At 44.1% G+C, this 18,682-nt stretch overlaps 1 protein-coding gene across 2 annotated transcripts in view; it reads right to left on the bottom strand.

Moving 5' to 3' along the window:
• The window catches only part of MAPK4 (mitogen-activated protein kinase 4), a 179,393-nt gene that overhangs the window by 153,265 nt on the left and 7,446 nt on the right, over nucleotides 1-18,682 (bottom strand). Inside the window, exon 1 of one of the 2 annotated variants that reach the window (XM_060029548.1) lies at nucleotides 1,683-1,818. The exons of the other annotated variant lie outside the window; for it this stretch is intronic. The gene's annotated coding sequence lies outside the window, so the exon portion shown is untranslated. Of the gene's footprint in view, nucleotides 1-1,682; nucleotides 1,819-18,682 lie in introns of those variants that run through there. 2 annotated transcript variants of the gene reach the window in all.

Below are 18,682 nucleotides of genomic sequence, written 5' to 3'. Positions count from 1 at the left end.
TTGTAGATGTGTGGGTCTATTTCTAGTCTCTATTCTGTTTCATTGATCTACTTGTTTTTCCTATGTCAGAATCATACTATCTTTGTTATTATAACCTTATAGTAAATCTTGAAATCAGGTGGATTACTTACTGCTGGACATCCACCAACTTTGTTCTTTTTCAATATTGTTTTGCTACTTTAGATCCTTGGCATTTTCATATAAATTTTAGATCAGCTTGTCAGTTTCTTCAAATTAGTCTGCTAAGCTTTTGATTGAGACTGTATGAATCTACAGATCAATTTTGGGGGAATGAATATAGATGTCATTATAGCTATAGAGTTACAACAAAGTAACAGATACCCTCGATGGAGCTCCCACTATGAGTCCTATCCTTTGCTCATCTCTGTGATGACCCAGGAATCTTAGAATTAGTCCAGCTTCACAAATGGAGGGCCCTCTGCTCTGAAAGACTGATAAAATATCTGCACAAGTATATACAGCTAGCAAGTAAGGAGGCTGAGATTCCTTCCTGAGTGAATCTGATCTTAAATCTCAGGTGCTTTTCACCAGGCTCTTGCATGCAGGAAATTGCATGCAACCAGAAGAAGCACCAGGAGCATGTAAATCACATGAAAGACCCTGGAATAGAAAATGCAAGGGGCCAATTTGATGCAAAATAGGAAAAAAAACAGTAATGACTCAAGATGTCTTATCAAAGAGGTAACAAAATTGGTGGTTAAGTGCACAGACTGTGGAGTCAGGTTGCCTGGGTTCCAAAACCATCTCTGTCACTTACTAGCTGTGTGACCTTGGGTAAGTTACTTAACGTCTCTGTCTCAATTTCTTCATTTATAAAATAGGGATAAAAGTTGTGTTAGCTCCATGACTTCATAAATGTCAAGGACTCACACCAGTCAGTGTCTGGTACATAACAGATGCTATGTCAAGGTTAACAGGTTAAAAAATTTAGAAGTGGAATGGACAATCTGCTGAGACAGTAGAGGCATACATTGAAGATGCTGCAGGTTCGGTTCCAGACCATAGCAATAAAGTGAATATCACAATAAAGTATGAATTTTTTTTTGGTTTCCCAGTGCATACAAGTTATGTTTACACTATACTGTAGCCTATTAAGTATGCAATATCATTATGACTAAAAAAACAATGTAAATACCTTAATTAAAAAATACTTTATGGTTAAAAAATGCTAACCATCATCTGACAATGTAGGGTTGCCACAAACCTTTGATTTGTAAAAAACGCATATCTGCGAGGTGCGATAAAGTGTAAGAAAATGAGGTATACCTGTAAATTGACTCTCTGAAAAGTGTTCCCAAAATGTCTGAATTGCCATCTACTTACATAGCTGCAGAAAGTTCAGTGTACCTGCATTAGATGAAAAGTTGAACTACACAGTTTCTAGGGTTCCTTTTCTGAGTTCTAACATCCAATGATTCTAAGTCAACTCCTTCAAAAGTTAGGAAGTAAACAACAGGCATGACCACCCTCTCACCTCATCCAATCAGCTCATTCTCCCTTCGCTCCATCGATAACTTCCCAGCTTGCTTGGAAACAAAAGCCTCTAACTGGTATGAGAAAACCTAAATCAGTCTGTGCCCTCAGTCACACAAGGGAGACAGAAAATAAAATAGAAAGAAAAGACGGACAGCAAGAAGAGGAGCTATAATTAATTTGCTCACCACACGAGTTGGTTGCTTCCTCTGGTGTGTCTTTGAATCTCTCACTGAGATCTTTTGACGTCCATGGTGAGGGGGAATGGCATTGTACTAACTCAGAGCAAGTGAGTATTTCTGTCCTCAGTTCCACACTGGGGACTGTTTCTTCTCCAGCTCTGGTCTTTATTCTTTTTTAAAAATTTATTTTATGTATTTATTTTTGGCTGCATTGGGTCTTCATTGCTGCACGCGGGCTTTCTCTAGTTGCAGCAAGCGGGGGCTACTCTTCGTTGCAGTGCACAGGCGCCTCATTGCGGTGGCTTCTCTTGTTGCAGAGCAGAGGCTCTAGGCACTCGGGCTTCAGCAGTTGTAGCATGCAGGCTCAGTAGTTGTGGCTCGCGGGCTCTAAAGCTCAGGCTCAGTAGCTGTGGTGCACGGGCTAGTTGCTCCGCAGCATGTGGGATCTTCCTGGACCAGGGCTCGAACCCGTGTTTCCTGCATTGGCAGGTGGATTCTTAACCACTGCACCACCAGGCAAGCCCCTCTAGCTCTGGTCTTTATCGATTTGTATTTGTCTAAAATTCCTTGCCCTTGAGTCCTCCCTGATCCAAATGAGGAACCCAACACAATTTCCCTGTGGAAGGAGCCACTGGCCTGCCCTTGAACCCTTTCCTGGGCCCTTCTTTTTGGTCTTCTCCAACCTTTGTGGGCCTCTAGCATTTTCTTAACCCCATTTCTCACTCATGACAGGCAGGGTCTGCAAGCCTTAAAAACCCTCTCCGTCCTGAGTCCTTTGCCTTTCTCTGCTTGCCTTCTGTCCACTTGGCTCCGTTCAAAAATGAGCCGCTTAATTAACTTCTCAGGCCTTTTTGGTCGATTAAAGTCATCCACGTCCTGGAAGAGGCCACTGCATTTCCCACCACTGTGGTGTCAGAGAGACCATACTTGTCCTTCACAGCGGAGAATCCGCCTCAGCCTTTCATGAGGTGCTCATTCTGAGCCCTGTGGCCCTAGAATCAAACCCTCTCTCCCGAGTTTAACAACATGCTGGAAAAGCTCCTTGAGATCAGGAACGAGGGGCCAGTAGGGGGTCAACTGTCAGAAATACTTGAGCTCCGGGCCAAGCGCTGCCATTTACTTGCTGTGTCACCTTGAGCAATCCACTTCATCTTTCTGAGCCTCTTTCCTCCTCTGTTAGGAAAAAAAGTGATCGCAAGACCTCTAACCTGCGCCTTATGTTTCTGATGCATCAAACAGGTGCTGCAAACAGACAGCACAGAAACAAATGCCTTGTGAGCCATAAAAGCACTAAACAAATAGAAGGCTTGTTTAATGAGGGTGCCCCTCGGCCACACGAGATGAGTGAACTAGCAACAATGCATGTTCCAGAGTAACCACATTCTGCACTGTCACCTAGGTCAGCACGCTACATCTTCACCCACGTCGCCGGGTCCTAAGTTCTACTGGGTGTTAAAAGAGACACCTTAAGCCAACACGGCTATGGCCAGACATCGCTGTTGGGAACATCTGCAAGGGGCGGGATTAAGGGAAGGATGTAGAATCAAAAGGTGGGAGGAGCCTCGGTTCCAGTTTTGGTGGTATTACTAATTAGGTGTGGGATCCCCTCTGTATCTCTAGTTCCACTGAATAGGGTTGCTGTGAGATACAGTCATGCATGAGAAATATAAATACAGTGGACAAGATTATTATGAGGGTGTTACCGATTCATCTATGAAGAACCAGAGACGGCTTTTCCTATGGGCTCAACCAAATCCAAAGCCAGCAGAGGTCAGGCCAATTATTGTACCAATAGGAATTCGAATCAGCATTTTCACTTCTACAAAGAAGAGCTCAATCAAGGGAAAAGCCCTGATTCCTACCTCTAGTGTCAAGAATAAGTTCATTAAAAGCACAAAATAAACACTGTGTGGTTACTACCCTGCAGATGTTATTGGCTTGTCAAGGAAAGAGACTGACCTTCCCTGAGCGCCTACTCAGTGCTGGGCTCTATGCTTCGGGGGACCATATAACTTATCACCCAAACCTGAACACTTCTGAGAGTAAGAGAAAACATACTACATAACAATTATGCAAGGACGAGAAACTGTACGGAGACTGTCCTCGGCAAACCAGAATGCATTGTCCCCCCATCTCTGCAAAGCTCACAACAAAGTTTTGAAGAACTCCAAGGACAACAGGATCGCTAATCCGCACTAGAATTTTCCCATATGGCATAACATTATTATTGCGCTCCAATGATATATCTGTGTTTATCTTTCAGCTCCAATTTTAGCACAGCAGGAAAGCCCATTCATTGATATCAAGAAGTTTCCTCCTTGGGGCTTCCCTGGTGGCGCAGTGGTTGAGAATCTGCCTGCTAATGCAGGGGACACGGGTTCGAGCCCTGGTCTGGGAGGATCCCACGTGCCGTGGAGCAACTAGGCCCGTGAGCCACAACTACTGAGACTGCGCGTCCGGAGCTTGTGCTCCGCAACAAGAGAGGCCGCGACAGTGAGAGGCCCGTGCACCGCGATGAAGAGTGGCCCCCGCTCACCGCAACTAGAGAAAGCCCTCGCACAGAAACGAAGACCCAACACAGCCAAAAATAAATAAATATATATACATATTTTTTAAAAGAAAGTTTCCTCCCTAATTTGTGTACAGTGCTCTGAGCTGGCTGGTGGTACCACGGGACCTGCTGATGGGGCCCTAAACTGTCCACCTCCTGGGCAGCTCTGAACCGAGTGGCAAAGTGGAAGTGCTCCAGCAGCTGAGGCAAGTGCTGCCCTGATCCCTCTCCTACAGGATGCTCAGGTCCACAAGGGAATGAGCGCAAATCCCCCTCCAAAGAGAAAGCCTCCATCAGGGCTTGGTAAAAACATGTTTCCTGCTGGTCCCTCACTGACTGCAAAAAGCAAGTTTCCACATGACTAACTGAAATTCAAGTTAAAGATGCATATCTTTGCAGCTTAACTTCATGACCAAGGCTATTATTAAGCCCCTAACAGATGTTTTAGTCTAAGAATTGCTCCTTCATCATGACTGGTCACCATGTTCTGGGCATTAGGGTAGGCATATTATAAGCTGGATGTGTGGAACAGAGGAAAAAACACTGAAAAAGAGGACGTAAGTCTGGCTTTGCCACTCCTTGACCATATTCTTAACATCCCTGGACTTGTATATATTTCCTTCTTTCTCCAGGGGAGCAATCTTACTCAGTGTTATCTTATGGCATTACCATGAAAATAAAATGTAATAACGCATCTGAAAGCTCTTCAAAAAAAATTAAGAGCTTTACAAATATATTGGCAGTGACAATTTGCAGGTGAGAGAACAGCCACATGGAACAATAGAAGCTCCAGCTGTGAATTCTGTTAATTGCAATTTGAACTTCCGCACCCTGTTCTCTCAACGCAATTAAGACCTAACAAAAGCTTGCTCAGGAAGTAAGGATGTGCTTGGGTGGGTGGGTGGAGGACCATAAAAGAGAGGACCATTCTCCAGACATAAAAGATTGGAGCAGTGTGTATTTGTGCACATTATTTGGATTTGAACCATAATTCAAATCCAAATAAAAGGCTTTAGACATACCATTATCATGACATTTAGAGTTCATATTTTCTACCATCTAACAGGCTAACTTTTAGGCCATATTTCCAAGTTTTTTCCTCTATTCATAAATATCTGTCTGAATTGAGTTTGGGTTAGATGCATAAAGTAATCTTTAAGACTAAGGCCATAATTCCTGGAGCTACGGGCAGTCCCAGAAAATGGGGGCCTGGTCTGCCGAAAGGCAGAGAGAGGACCCAGGCGCCAGGGCTCTTCCCCCACCTTATCTTCGCATTGGGCTGAACTTGCTGTTCCTGGATTTTCACAAATGCCTTGTGCACACGTGGTGGATTTAACAGATAGTTTTCTTCGTACCTATGGATGGTACATAGTCGTAAAAATATCTGACTTTCTCTCAGCAAGTGGACACATGAATGTTACTGTAATAGATAAATTCCTAATTTAGCCACCAACATCTCCTCCCATAATTGTTTGTACATGTCGCCCTGCACACCAAGAAGCGGAGTCTGTTCCTCCTCCCTGTGAGTCTGGGTTGGCCTTGGGAGCTGCTCTGACCAACAGGAAGTGGTAGAAATGATGCTCATTCTGGGACTCTGGAGCCTGGATCTTAAGAGAACTGGCAACTTCTGCTTACTCCCTCAGAAGCCAGCCTCTACATAAGAAGTCTGGCTGCCTTGACACCACCATGCTGTGAGGAAGCCCAAGACAGATACAGCGATCGCACGGAGGAACACGAGGTGTGAGACATGTGAGGGAGGCCTTCTTGGACCTTCCGGCCCAGCCCAACTCAGTCAGCAGCTGAGAGCAGCCAAACGAGTGACCCCATATGATGCCACACGGAGCAGAAGCAGAAGCCAAGCACTGCCCAAATGACACAATTATGAGAAACAGTAAGTCACTGCTGTGTCAAGACACCAAGTTTTGGGGTGGTTTGTTATACAGCAGTAAATAACAGAAACAGCAGTGCCTCTTCATTCTACCACAGAAAAGAACATTCAGAAATACTGACACAAATGACATCACCAGCCATGTAGACAGAGAATTTCAAACCCTTCTGTGCAGCAAATAGCTGAAGTCTTGTATTCAGCAGCAGTCTTGGGAAGTTAAATGTCTTTTATGTGCCCTGCTTCCCACTTCACTTGATAAACACTCTTTGGAAGCATCTACCACCTTCATGTAGGGGTTACAGCTAATGGGATGCCAGGAAAGCTCTGCTGGTGTAGACTTGCAGGCCTAGGTTCCAGCTCTCACTTTTGACTTAGTCCGTACTCTGGGCAAGGCATTCAGTCTCTTCTGCCTGATTCCCATCTGTAACATGGAGATAAATTATAACATCTGTTCTATTTACTTTACAGACTTCTGGTAGTAACCAAATGAGGTAGAGTATGTTAAGTGAGCTTTGAAAGGTATGATGCAAATTTTCTACCAGCGGTCATTTCGTAGCTTTATCTTTTCAAATTGAAATATTTAAAAAGATATATGCGTTATCTCAAGAAAAACCTGCAATTTGAGGGTTTCACCACCAGGTGGCAATGGCATATAAACAGAGCCACCACCACCACCCCGGCCACAATCCCAAAAGTAGATTAAATAAAAAATGAAAAATGAGTTTCCTATTCCCAAGAATATATAGAAGTATACTTGCCTGCAGTGACTGTACTGATATATCTCCTAGTCAATAACTATTATCAGAGTAACTCTAAATTCTACACCTGGGCATCCCAACCATCTTCCACCCTCAACAGCTCATGGAGTTCCCTAGAGCAGGCGCCAAGTCACCCACAGGAAGAAGTGAGTTCTTAGCAGAGGATGGACTCAGCCATCTCTGCTCATCCATTTGGTCAGACCCAGGAGCCATACTTTATGTGATGGATTTAAAACATGTTCAGAAGTTATCTGACACTCCCTTCAAAAGGTAGAGCATAATTCTCCTTCCCCTTGGGTGTAGGCTGGACCTAGTGACCTACTTCTAATGAATAGGAAGAAATGGGAATGACACTATGCAATTTCAGTCTAAGTCATAAAAGGCAATGCAGCTTCCTGGCTGCTCTCTCTTGGATCACTTGCTCTGGGGTAGACAGGTGCGATGTTGTATGGACCTCTCCAGAGAGGAACTGAGGCCGCTAGCCAATAGCCACGAGTGAACTTGGAAGAAGACCCTCCCGCCCAAGGTAAGTCTTCAGACGTCTGTAACCCCAGCCAACATCTTGACTTCAACCTCATGAGAGACCCTAAACTAGAACCACCCAGCCACACCGCTTCCAAATTCCTGACCCATAGCAACTGTAAGATAATAAATGTTTGCTCTTTTAGGCTTTCAAATTGTGGAACCATTTGTTGCACAGCAATAGATAATTAATACATCTTGTTTCCTCACTTTTTAAGTAAAAGCACTAGTGTATTTTGGTTCAACAAGAGGATCCAGAATGAATATGCAAACTATGACCCTTATTGGTCACAGAGTGAAGGATAAATAAATGCATCAAGCATTCCTACTGGGCCAGTATAAGGCTAAAGGCCCCACGAGCAGTATAAAGGCAGACATGTTTGGATAATGAATTGACTCAGAGCCAACGGGAATTCAGTCCCCTCGATCAAGCATCCAGTTACACAACAGCTATTGTGTGATGGTAGGCAAAATGGAAAGCAAGAGGGTGGTAGAAAAGAAGTTCGGTAATTGGTTTACTTTCCTGCCTTGAAGGTTTACTTAAACATCTGACTAGCACAATCGATGTCATTAGAGAGTAAAACAATTTGTATTCTAGTTCTGGTCCATTGAGCAGGGCCAGCAGGAAACAACATGAAAGAGAGAGAGAGAGAGAGAAGGCAGAGCCCCCTCAAATGACCCAAGAACAGACTTCCAAGATGGTACCCACTGCATGGCGAGCTTCATTCAGAGACAAACAGCAGATGGAATCAGGATAAAAGCAGCTCTGCCTTAACTAGCCAAAGGTGGAGGAAAGTTCCCTTGGACATTTGGCAAACCTTTTTAGCAACCCTCTAGCAAGAGAATCCCAGTCAGACATGTCACTAGCAAAATGCCTGGGACAGTCGTCACGGAGGCATTCAGGTTGTGTCTCTGGACAGTGTCCAGAGACGAGGGCAAACACCAACAGAGGGTCATGCCCATTACTTTCTGCTCTTACTCTTGCAATCTGAGTTGGGCTGCCAGCAACTCATTCTGCAATCGATTCTCACACCCACTGTGTTGGTTTGAAGCAGCAAGTCCACCTTGGTGTCTGTGACCTATAAACCTTGATGCCATTACCTCAGAGCACAGACGGCTCACTGACGCTGGCCGTCAGTCTATACAGTGTGACCCCTGCCTCTCCCAGCAGCAGCCCACTCAAGGCTTCTGAGGGAGCCCCTAACTCAGCCGATGGTGAAACCCCACAGCCTGCAGGAGGAAGGGGCACGACAGGAGAGACGGAGCCTCCAGCATGCCCGGGAGGCTCTCTGGACCCTGATGAGACCTGTCGGAACAGATTTCCTCACGAGCCACTTGCTGGAGATGGATCGATTATGCTGTGATGCAGAGCCCTATGAGAGGAAACCACAAATCGAATTTGCATTACCAGATGAAGCGCAAAGGACCACAAGTGGAATCCATCCGTGCTGATTCTTTTTAAGATGGGTCAGGGACAGATGAGAACTTCCTCTCCCCAACCCCTTTTGCACTTGTCTCTACCCAAGGGCTAGCTCACCGCAGCCCTCTCCATGGTTCTCTACACGCACAACTCGTTCACAACCGCGGTGGGCATGGATTGGGGTCTTATCGGTTTTGGAAATCCCTTTCTCTCCATAATGCCCAGCACTCAAGCCACCTTGGGGTACTAGGAATTTAGGAGACTGCTCTGGGTACGCCCTCAAATGGAAGGGCGGGGAGGTGGGGGAAGGTGGCTGCCTGCAGGGGGCTGGACTATGACTCGGATTTGTAATCTGCGCTCAAGGTAAGAGCAGGAGAGGGAAGTGTGACTCCCGGTTAGAACCAAAAAGGAAAAACTCAGAGCTCCACAAAAGACACACAGCACGCAGAGAGACCATCCCTCCCCGACCCCACCCAGGCTAAACGGTTTGAAACGCCCAATCCCTTCCACACAGGCCCCTCACGCGGTTGCAGTTTTGAGGCTCACCTGTTCCAAGGTTCACTTTAACTTAATTTTCCTCGAAACACAGCATCTTTACGGGGAGCCACAAGACTCATTGCGTGGTTCCACTCCGAAAGCACCCACAGCAGACGCTCAAGAAGCCAGTTAATGCGCCCATTGGAAACGGCTTTGAAAGGTTTCAAATACTGAGCAGAGGCAGAGGGTGATGCAAGGACAATGTGATGGAAAGGGCACGTCCCCTGTGGCCTCATCACTTCCCAGGGGGACTCCCATGATAGTCTCCCGTGCCTCTTGCAGGTACATGCTCCCTCCAGCCCGTTTTCCAAACAGCAGGCAAATCTGATCGTGTCACTCACCTACTTAAAACCCTTCAATGGGCTTCCCTGGTGGTGCAGTGGTTGAGAGTCCGCCTGCTGATGCAGGGGACACGGGTTCGTGCCCCAGTCCGGGAAGATCCCACATGTCGCAGAGCGGCTGGGCCCGTGAGCCATGGCCACTGAGCCTCCGCGTCCGGAGCCTGTGCTCCGCAACGGGAGAGGCCACAGCAGTGAGAGGCCCGCGTACAATCAATCAATCAATCAATCAACCCTTCAATGACCTCCCTGGGTTTTGGATCAGCCCAGGCTCCTCCACGTGGAGGACAGGCCCCTGGGATCCGGCATCTGCCTGCCTATCCAGACTAAGTGCTCTCTCCCCATCAGTCACCCTAAACCACGTGTGGCTCCCCGTGCCAGGCTCACTCATCTTCACTCGTGCTGCCCCTGGAACGCAGCCTCACCTTCTTCACCTGCTGAACCCCTAGTCATGCCCCGAGATCCCACCCCAGAATCACCTACTCCTGGAAGCCACCTCTGAGCCACACTCCTCCTGCCCATGTATGTCCCATGGAAGCCTGGGCACTCCCTCTACAGAGCACAAAGGGGTCCCTTTAGTGAGGCATCACCTACTCCCCCAGACTAGCTGCTTAGTGCGTAGCCACATCTTCCCCTTCCTTAGAGCAACAAAGCTTGCACGACACCTAGCACGTAGCAGGTGTTTCATAATTTAAACAATCAATCAATCTATCAATCTTATAGTTGGAGGTTGTTTCAATTCTTGATCTTGTGACCATCAGGTAAATTTGCAGCAATCAAGTAATATCCTTTTACTGAACAACACAGGTGCCATCTGTGTCCTTCCTTCTAGAGCAGTGGTGTTCAAGGGACAGTCCCCAGACCAGCCAGGTTAGTACTGCCCAGAAGTTATTAGGCATGCAAAGTTCCTGGGTCCCACCCCAGTCCTACCGAATCAGGAAATCTGGGGTCTGCCCCAGAGGTATGTAGTTTAACATGACTCCAGGGGATTCTGATCCACTCAAGTTTCAGAACCAGTGCCCTAGAGTCTTCAAAGACCAATAGGAGAAGTTCAGATTTTGCCCAGTAAGCAGCTGTGGTGAACTCCCTGCCTGGCAGTATTCCCCTTTCCAGGGCGGTGGAGCCTCTCCAAGGCGGAAAGCAGCTGCATTCACTGGGGCCAGACGCGGAAATACTTCCCCTCCTTGAACCACTTGGACTAATCAAGAATCACCTAGGGAACAAAGGAAACGAGGCAACTCTTTGCTCTGTGTTCCAGGGAGCTCTCCCAAACCCCAGGCACAAGGCGGGCCCTCACAGATGCTTGCTGGACAGGACAGAGTTCACCTCAGGCTAAATGCAGGGCTGGAGCACCGAGATCTCACAGAAGCAAGTTTCTGGTTATTTTTCTTCCAAACACAACGTTAGACACATCAGAAGTATGACAGGCAGATCTGCCACACCCATCACAAGCAGATATAATGGAACAGAGCAGTTAGGAAGATGCTGGCTGTCACTTTCAGCTGAAAGTTTCACTGGTAGCCACAACAAAGGCTATGGTCGCGAGCTGAATTAGGTTTTGACAACCCCTCCATCCCCAAATCACACTGCATAACATATTCAAGCCTAGGGAAACGCCCAAAGAACCAGGAATGTACAATTTTTTAGTATTGAGTTTTCTTACAAGTTCTTCTGTCTAGTTTTCATTTCATGGTTAATCATCTTTCTGGAGAACCTACTATGCACAAGGTAGCCCGGTCTTCCTCACTAACCCAGTGGATCACAACCTTGGCTGCATGTTAGAATCACACGGCGGGCTACGAAAAGATTCTGATGCCTAGATCAGACCCCAGACCAATTAAACCAGAATGTCTGGAGTGGGACTCAGGCACCAGCATTTTTAAAACTCCAATTTGGGGAACCATGGTTTGAAATAGTATTGAAATAGTATTGAGGTGGGGACTACCTCACCTCAAACCACGTAAATCAGAGTCTCTAAGGCTGGAGCCTGGGCATGTATGTATATATATATATATATACATGCATAATACACATGTGCATTTGTATACACATATGTGCTTATGCTTATATACACAAGCATACTTATGTATATATACATATACATGCATATACATATGCACATATATACACATACTTGCACACATATACAGTCTAGGTGATTCTAATAGTCAAGGTTGAGAACCACTCCATAGATCATTGGTTGCCAAATTTGTCTGCACTTTAGAATTATCTTTTAAACTATTCCAAACCTCAGGCCACATCCCAAACCAACTGGATCACAAGCTCGCTCAGGGATGGTGGCCTGGACACAGACATCAGTGTTTTGAAGGTCCCTAGATGATTCCAACGTGCAGACAAGTTGGGAAAGCGCAGCACAGACTCCAAGCTCCAGAAGAACTGGGCCGGGCTTCTGCTATTTTTACTGTAACTCTCCTACAGAACCTAACTTAAATATTTGTTGAACTGAATTAAATTTTTTAAAGATGTGTCTTTTACAACTATGCCTACTGGAGCTAGTGCCTTCTAGGATGGTATGAATCCAAAAGGAAGCGGCACAAAAAGAACATATTTCAGAAAAATGGCATTCTGCCTCCTCATTAGTGAATCCGATGCTCGGGGCTCCCCCAGTCCTTACACTTTTGGTACTGTCTCCCTCTTCGGAATTTCTCCTTCTGTTTCTCCTTTGCATAGTGTCAGACAAAAAAAAAGTCTTTCCAGCTCCCTTCTCAGCATGTTTGAAAACTGGGAATGGCTTTTGAGTGCTCCGGTGCCCAGGGGTGAATTTAGGAATTGGAGGGCTCATCGCTCCTTGCTGACAGGTGGCTTATTCACCAGGCCAGACGTGGCTCCAATTTTAAAAAGCCAACAGGTAAGACAGAAAACACAATTAATTCCTCATTTCACAGCTTTGATACTCTGCGCCTAGATGTGCCCAACAAGTGAGGGTGATTTGACTCTATCGAACACTCATAGTTAGGATACTTGTCATCTAAAAGATTCCTACTGTCAATCATTTTGTGGAAATGCTGACGTTTATATAGCGAATTTGCTTTAAAAGGAGGTAAATCTGCAAAATGGTTCATTAAAACTTGGAAAAATTCAGCTCAATACCTCCTCTTCTTTTTGAAGTTACCTCTTCACAGTTGCTGTTTTAATTGAGTGTGACCTCTCTTTTGCCAGCATTGACCGTTCATCTAAACGCCTGATGACCAAGAGAATGATTGTCTGTAATGATTGTTGCAGCAGGAGGAGGGCTGGGCTGGAAGAGACCCGGGCTCTGAGTATCAAGTCACCTCTCATTCCCCGTGTGATCCTGAGCAAGTGATTTGATCTTCAGGCTCCTCATTTCTAAAACAAGAGAATAAATACACGCAAAGATGGTTTTCTTCCAGCTCAGACATTATGTGGTTTGAATTCTCTTGTGGACGATGATATTAGTCTTGTGGAAATGGCTACGTTTATTACTTTGTTTTCCTAGAAATGATTATTTGGGAGAAAGTACCTTGAATATCCAATTCCATAAAACAAAGATTAAGGAACTAATATAGGCACCATAATGGACTAGACACAGTAAGGCTACAGAAAGAAGAGAGACAGCCTATGGTGATAAAAATTAATGAGGAAAACAGTTATACATCTAACCATATTTAAGACAGAATGATAGATGCTACAGCGTGAAACCAGCGAGGAGGCAGCTTGGAGTATTTTTTTTAATGTCCAACATAAATAGTAAAATTCATTCTATCAGGGTTCAAGGAACACTGAACTTGGCTTCTAGTCCTGAACTTAATTTTGCCCCTTATTTACTTATTAAATAAAAATATGTGCTTATTTTAAAAGTGAAATAGTATGGAAAGGTATAAAATAAAAAATCCTTTCCCTCGCCTCAATAACCAGGTACTTCTTACTTTACCACTACTCACAATGTCTTATGTGTCCTTCCAGAAACAAAGCTTATGGATACCCCATAATCACACTGTATATGTATATGTTCCTGTATCTGCTCCCTGTGCCTACAGCTATACACCTCCTTTTCTAGGTATCCATTACTGGAGAGGAAAGATCTTATTTCAAATCATCTCAGTTTAAGGCAATATAGTTTTAGATTACTGAAATCTGACGTTGCTTCTAGTGGTGATAATTAAATAATAACGTTCTTATTATTTCTTACCAATAGGAAAGGTGGATCAGAAGACAAGAAGTTTATTTAAACATTATGGAAGCCAAACCCTCAATTCAGGAGTGCAAAGCAAAGACACTGTGTTGTTTGTTGGTGAAATAAAAAGTCAGCTGTTAAATACAGATAAATCTATCGATAAATCTTTGGTTGTGGGGTTCTGCTTCTGAATAAATTGAAGAGAGAAGCCAAAGGATTTTTCTTACCTCCTCTTGTTCCATAAATGTATTTCAGGTTCACTTTCAAAGACTGCTCACAAAAAGGGGGTTTACAGGATTAACAAACTCACTGAATAACTCTTGAAGAATGAAAGCATGCACAAAAATTTAGAAATGAGACATCAAGTTTGTAACTAAAATACTTTCATAAACTAAGAGCATTTTCCTATTGGACTCATATTCCCTATCATCCTTCATCTAGAGATCTAACAAAATTAATAAGGACCTAAGCCTTTTACTTGTCTTTAGTCTCCATTCAGCTCAAGAAAATGGTAAAGTATAGGAAAATGACAGTTATTTAGGTCACGACATGCCCAGAACTATTTACCAGATGTATTCTCACTCACAATGTAAAAAAAAAGTCTCTTTCCTTACTCTGTATATCCTAAAGTTCTCCCTGTCATTTTGATGGCCCATATTTCACTGGCTTTATTACATAGCAGATGGGTGGGTTTTTAATAGTAATTGATCAGGACATTTTTCATTTTCTCTCCTCGGACCTGGAAAGCTCAAGGAGTCACTGTGGTTACTCCATTGTTATATAGTTCTCACCTCTTCTGAGTGGTTTACTGCAATCATCTTCCTTATTCTCCTCCTACAAATAAAATGATTTCAGATTTCTGAATTTCTCTCTCCTTTTTATTTCTGTTGAAAGAGCTATCATACTTTACTGTTGCGAGTCTTCTAAAAAGTTCTGTTTGGTAAAAAGTACCACTGCCACCACATCCTGAACGCAATGTCCTGGTCTCTATGACAAGTACAGAAATTGCTCAGCTAACTTTGTCTGAACTCCCTGTGGTTCTCACACATGTTAGTGAAATCACAGCATATGATCTCTTATTAGCAGACAAAATGGTCTCACAATGGCTGGGAAAAACCTCAAATTCAAATCAATGGAAAATTTGATGATAGAAATATAGAAAGCGGCCTTGATGTCAAAATAATTATGCCTCTTTAGAAAAATCAGCTTAAGAGCCTAACTTATGGATAAATTGAGGAATTTGTTTTGTACCTAAAGTGAATCACACTGGAGGAATTAATTTACTTCCTTTCAGGCTGAAGAGTTTTCAGACATCATGGTTCATAAATTCTTATGGCTGGTGGGGCTTTCTAGTAATTCTGCCTCCAAAAACAATCATGGAAAGGTACATTTTCTGGGAGAATAGAAAATTTGCTTCTTCAAAATTAAGTCATTAATCATTTCTTCCAAAGGTATCAGTCACAATCTAGAATCACCTGGGAGTGAAATGACAGATTTGTTCCTTTAAGGACAATTATTAAAACCTAACTGGAGGATTTCCATTTCTAGCAATAGATGGACTAAGTTATATGTAGTCTTCCCTATGTGTGAAATATTGTAAAATTAAATAAAAATAAGATGGATAAATCATCATGGATACATAAAAGGTATGAGGTGGTCTCCAAAAAGTTGGTGGGGATATCCCTCCCAAACAAGCCCTTTCTAGAGAGAGAGATCCCTGCTACCATACCTTCCTTCACTTTACCCAGTGGCTACACTCCTGAAGGGTGACAGTGGATCTGCAGTTCCCTGGGCAGATAGCAATTTTCTGAGAGGACAGCTCTGAGGTTTCCAGGGAGAAAATAAAACTAAGAGCCCCCAGTAAAAATAAGGACCCCCCCCCCCGGCCAAAAAAAAATCCAATGGAGGCTCTGGTAAGGTGGGAGGAAGGGCTTCCCGCCATTCTGTGCCCCTTTGCCCAACCTTTTCAAACTCAACACGTACATTTTTCTTATTGTAAATTTCTCTGGCTTTATGAAAGCTGGTGGGAAAACATCTATGAGAGTTGGAACAAGGTAGGAGGAAAATACATTGGGCTGCTGATTTTGAGAACACATAGGTAAGCATATGTCTTTGAAAAGCCAGAAAGGAATCTTCTTTTGAAAAATAAGATTTAAGAAGAGTCCCTTGGAAAGGCCACACAATAGTTTAGTCTCCACAAGGAATAGCCTCGGCCATGGGTGAGAAATTCAGCTCTCCAAATGGAAATGTCAGGGGCCACATGAATGGAAGAAATCTTACCTAGCTAAAACATGGTCTACTTTTTTTTACTGCTCAACGGTTGCTGGAATAAAGAGCATCTTCCTCCCTCATCAGGTCCCTTGGTCCTAAATCCCCACCTTTCTGCAGGACAGCACAGATGAGAAGGAAGAGACCAGATGGAGACTGACGATTGATGGGGCTTCAGATACCACTCCTGCAACTGCTCTCTCTGCTACATCACCCGCCTTATTAGGAAAAACCTTTGGAATTAGTCTCTTTTATATAGGGAAATATATCTATATTTAGCTGTGTCCAGTTTATAGAAATGTATTCATCCCAACTTCCACTTTCCAGCTGCAACCCGGATGACATATGAGGAGTGGAGGGAGAAAGTTCTCTAGTCATGAGCTGGCAAAGAGCAGCTGGTATTTCGCGCTCTTCTGTCAGTCTCTAAGAGAGATCAGATTCACTACTGCCTCCTTCCGGCAGTGATAAACCGCATAATTAGAACCAACCTTCCAAGCAAACACAACAAAGAAACCCAGATGAAATATTTTTTAAAATTCTTCTTAAAAGCACCAAAGAGCTTATGAGAGAGGGGGATTCAGGCTTAAGATCTGGGAGAAGATCCCTAGATGTGGCCCTAGGTCTTAGGAGCCACACTTACCCAGTTGGCGGGGAATCTGTCAACCAGGAAGAGAAAGTTGGGAAGTTGAGCAGCACGTTGCACAGCCTGACGGGGTCAGGGACCCAAGGCATCCCTAAGGTTAAAGCCTGGTAAGCCACTTCACACCTGTGGCTGGGACCTCAAAGAGCTAGGCCCTCTTTTTTTTTTTTTTTTTTTTTTTGCAGTACACGGGCCTCTCACCGCTGTGGCCTCTCCCGTTGCGGAGCACAGGTTCCGGACGCTCAGGCTCGGCGGCCATGGCTCACGGGCCCAGCCGCTCCGCGGCACGTGGGATTCTCCCGGAGCAGGGCACGAACCCGTGTCCCCTGCATCGGCAGGCGGACTCCCAACCACTGCGCCACCAGGGAAGCCCATAGGCCCTCTTTTTAGTAAGAGAAAACAAAAAATAAACTAGTCTGGCTTCCTGTCATCTGGATGGCCTAGAAAATCTCAAGCGCTCACATTGATCTGGGATTGCTGGTACCCAAAGAGCCCACAGAGGCTATTTAAAAGGCTCTCTAGAACTCTTGTCATGTTTATCATCATTCAAAGCCTCAAATTATTTCATTTCATCAACCTTCAATATTGCTAATTGTATTATGCACTATTTTTTTTAGGTACGAGCCAATTAAAAGAGAAAAATGCTACCAACTATAAATGTACGTCTCGATCAATTGTAAACCACATCTGAATTTCAGAGATTAAAATGTGAAAACAATGTATTTCTTAATTGATGAGACATGGCATTTATACAATTTTTTTTTCAAAACAATATCTAACGCACATTCAAAGACAACAAGGCACACGAGGACATACGATGACATAAATATGAACCAACACGAGAATCTGGACAAACAACAAACAGAAGAAACAGACACATCCCAGATGGAAAAATTATCAGACACAGAATGTAAGACAACTATAGTTGCTATGCTTATGGAGATAGAAGTTGGGCTTAAAAATTTCAGAACAAGGAACCAGGACTATATAAAGTAACATTAAAGATTTGAAAAAGAGCTAAAAATTCTAGAACTGAAATTCAGTAACTGAAATTAAGAAAGAAACAGATGGATTTAACTGCAGATTAGATACAGTTGAAGCGACATGGTGGGACTTAGAAGATAGGTCAGAAAAACGACCAGATGTAACTAGGAGATATAAAAAGGATGGAAAAACAGAAGAGAGGCTAAGAGATATAAAAGTTAGGAATAAGTTTACGGTAGCAAAATTACCTTATACCACAAAGTTCTCCCAGTAACAGGCAATAGAGTTCAGAGGAAGTTGCTAATTCTCCTAAACCCAGCTCCCTCGAAGACCAACTACACAACTGAGGCAGGTCACTTTAGCAAAGATCCAGAGGTAGTACGACAGTGGTTAAAAGTTGCAATATTGTGATTTATAAGAAATATGTATTTGGCCATTCAGATGAACAAAATATATTTCTCATATATATGGTCTTCATATCACAGCTCCCAAAGCCCTTGGAATTTCCTAAGCGATAAGTGCAATGGCAATATCTTTTGTTATAATATTTGGTCTCTCGTCCTCAGTCCCTGAAATTGCTCTAGAGCCGAAAACGTGAAATGGGTGTCTTGGTATCCAAAACAAGCCCCACTCCACCACACCTGGATTTATATTAATGAAATGACTTTCGGAAAGTACATAGGGATGGGGGTTGGTTGCCAGGGGAACCAACCATGGAAAGAGGGATGGAACTTTCAGTCCCACCCCCTGATTTCCAGGTTGGGGCGAGGAGCTGGAGCTTGAATCAATTGCCAATGGCCAGTGATTTGATCAATCATGCCTTTGTAATGAAGCCTCCATAAAAATCCAAAAGGAGGGGTTCAGAGAGCTTCCAGGTTGGAGAAAAAGAACGCTTCCACGTGCCACCGTGCCGGGCCCCAAACTCCACGAGTACAGAACCTCCT

This window comes from Delphinus delphis, chromosome 13, assembly GCF_949987515.2.
Source record: "Delphinus delphis chromosome 13, mDelDel1.2, whole genome shotgun sequence".
In the NCBI taxonomy this organism is placed as follows: Eukaryota; Metazoa; Chordata; class Mammalia; order Artiodactyla; family Delphinidae; genus Delphinus; species Delphinus delphis.
The sequence above is the reverse complement of the archived record's forward strand: the minus strand, read 5'-3'. Positions and strand labels throughout refer to the sequence as shown.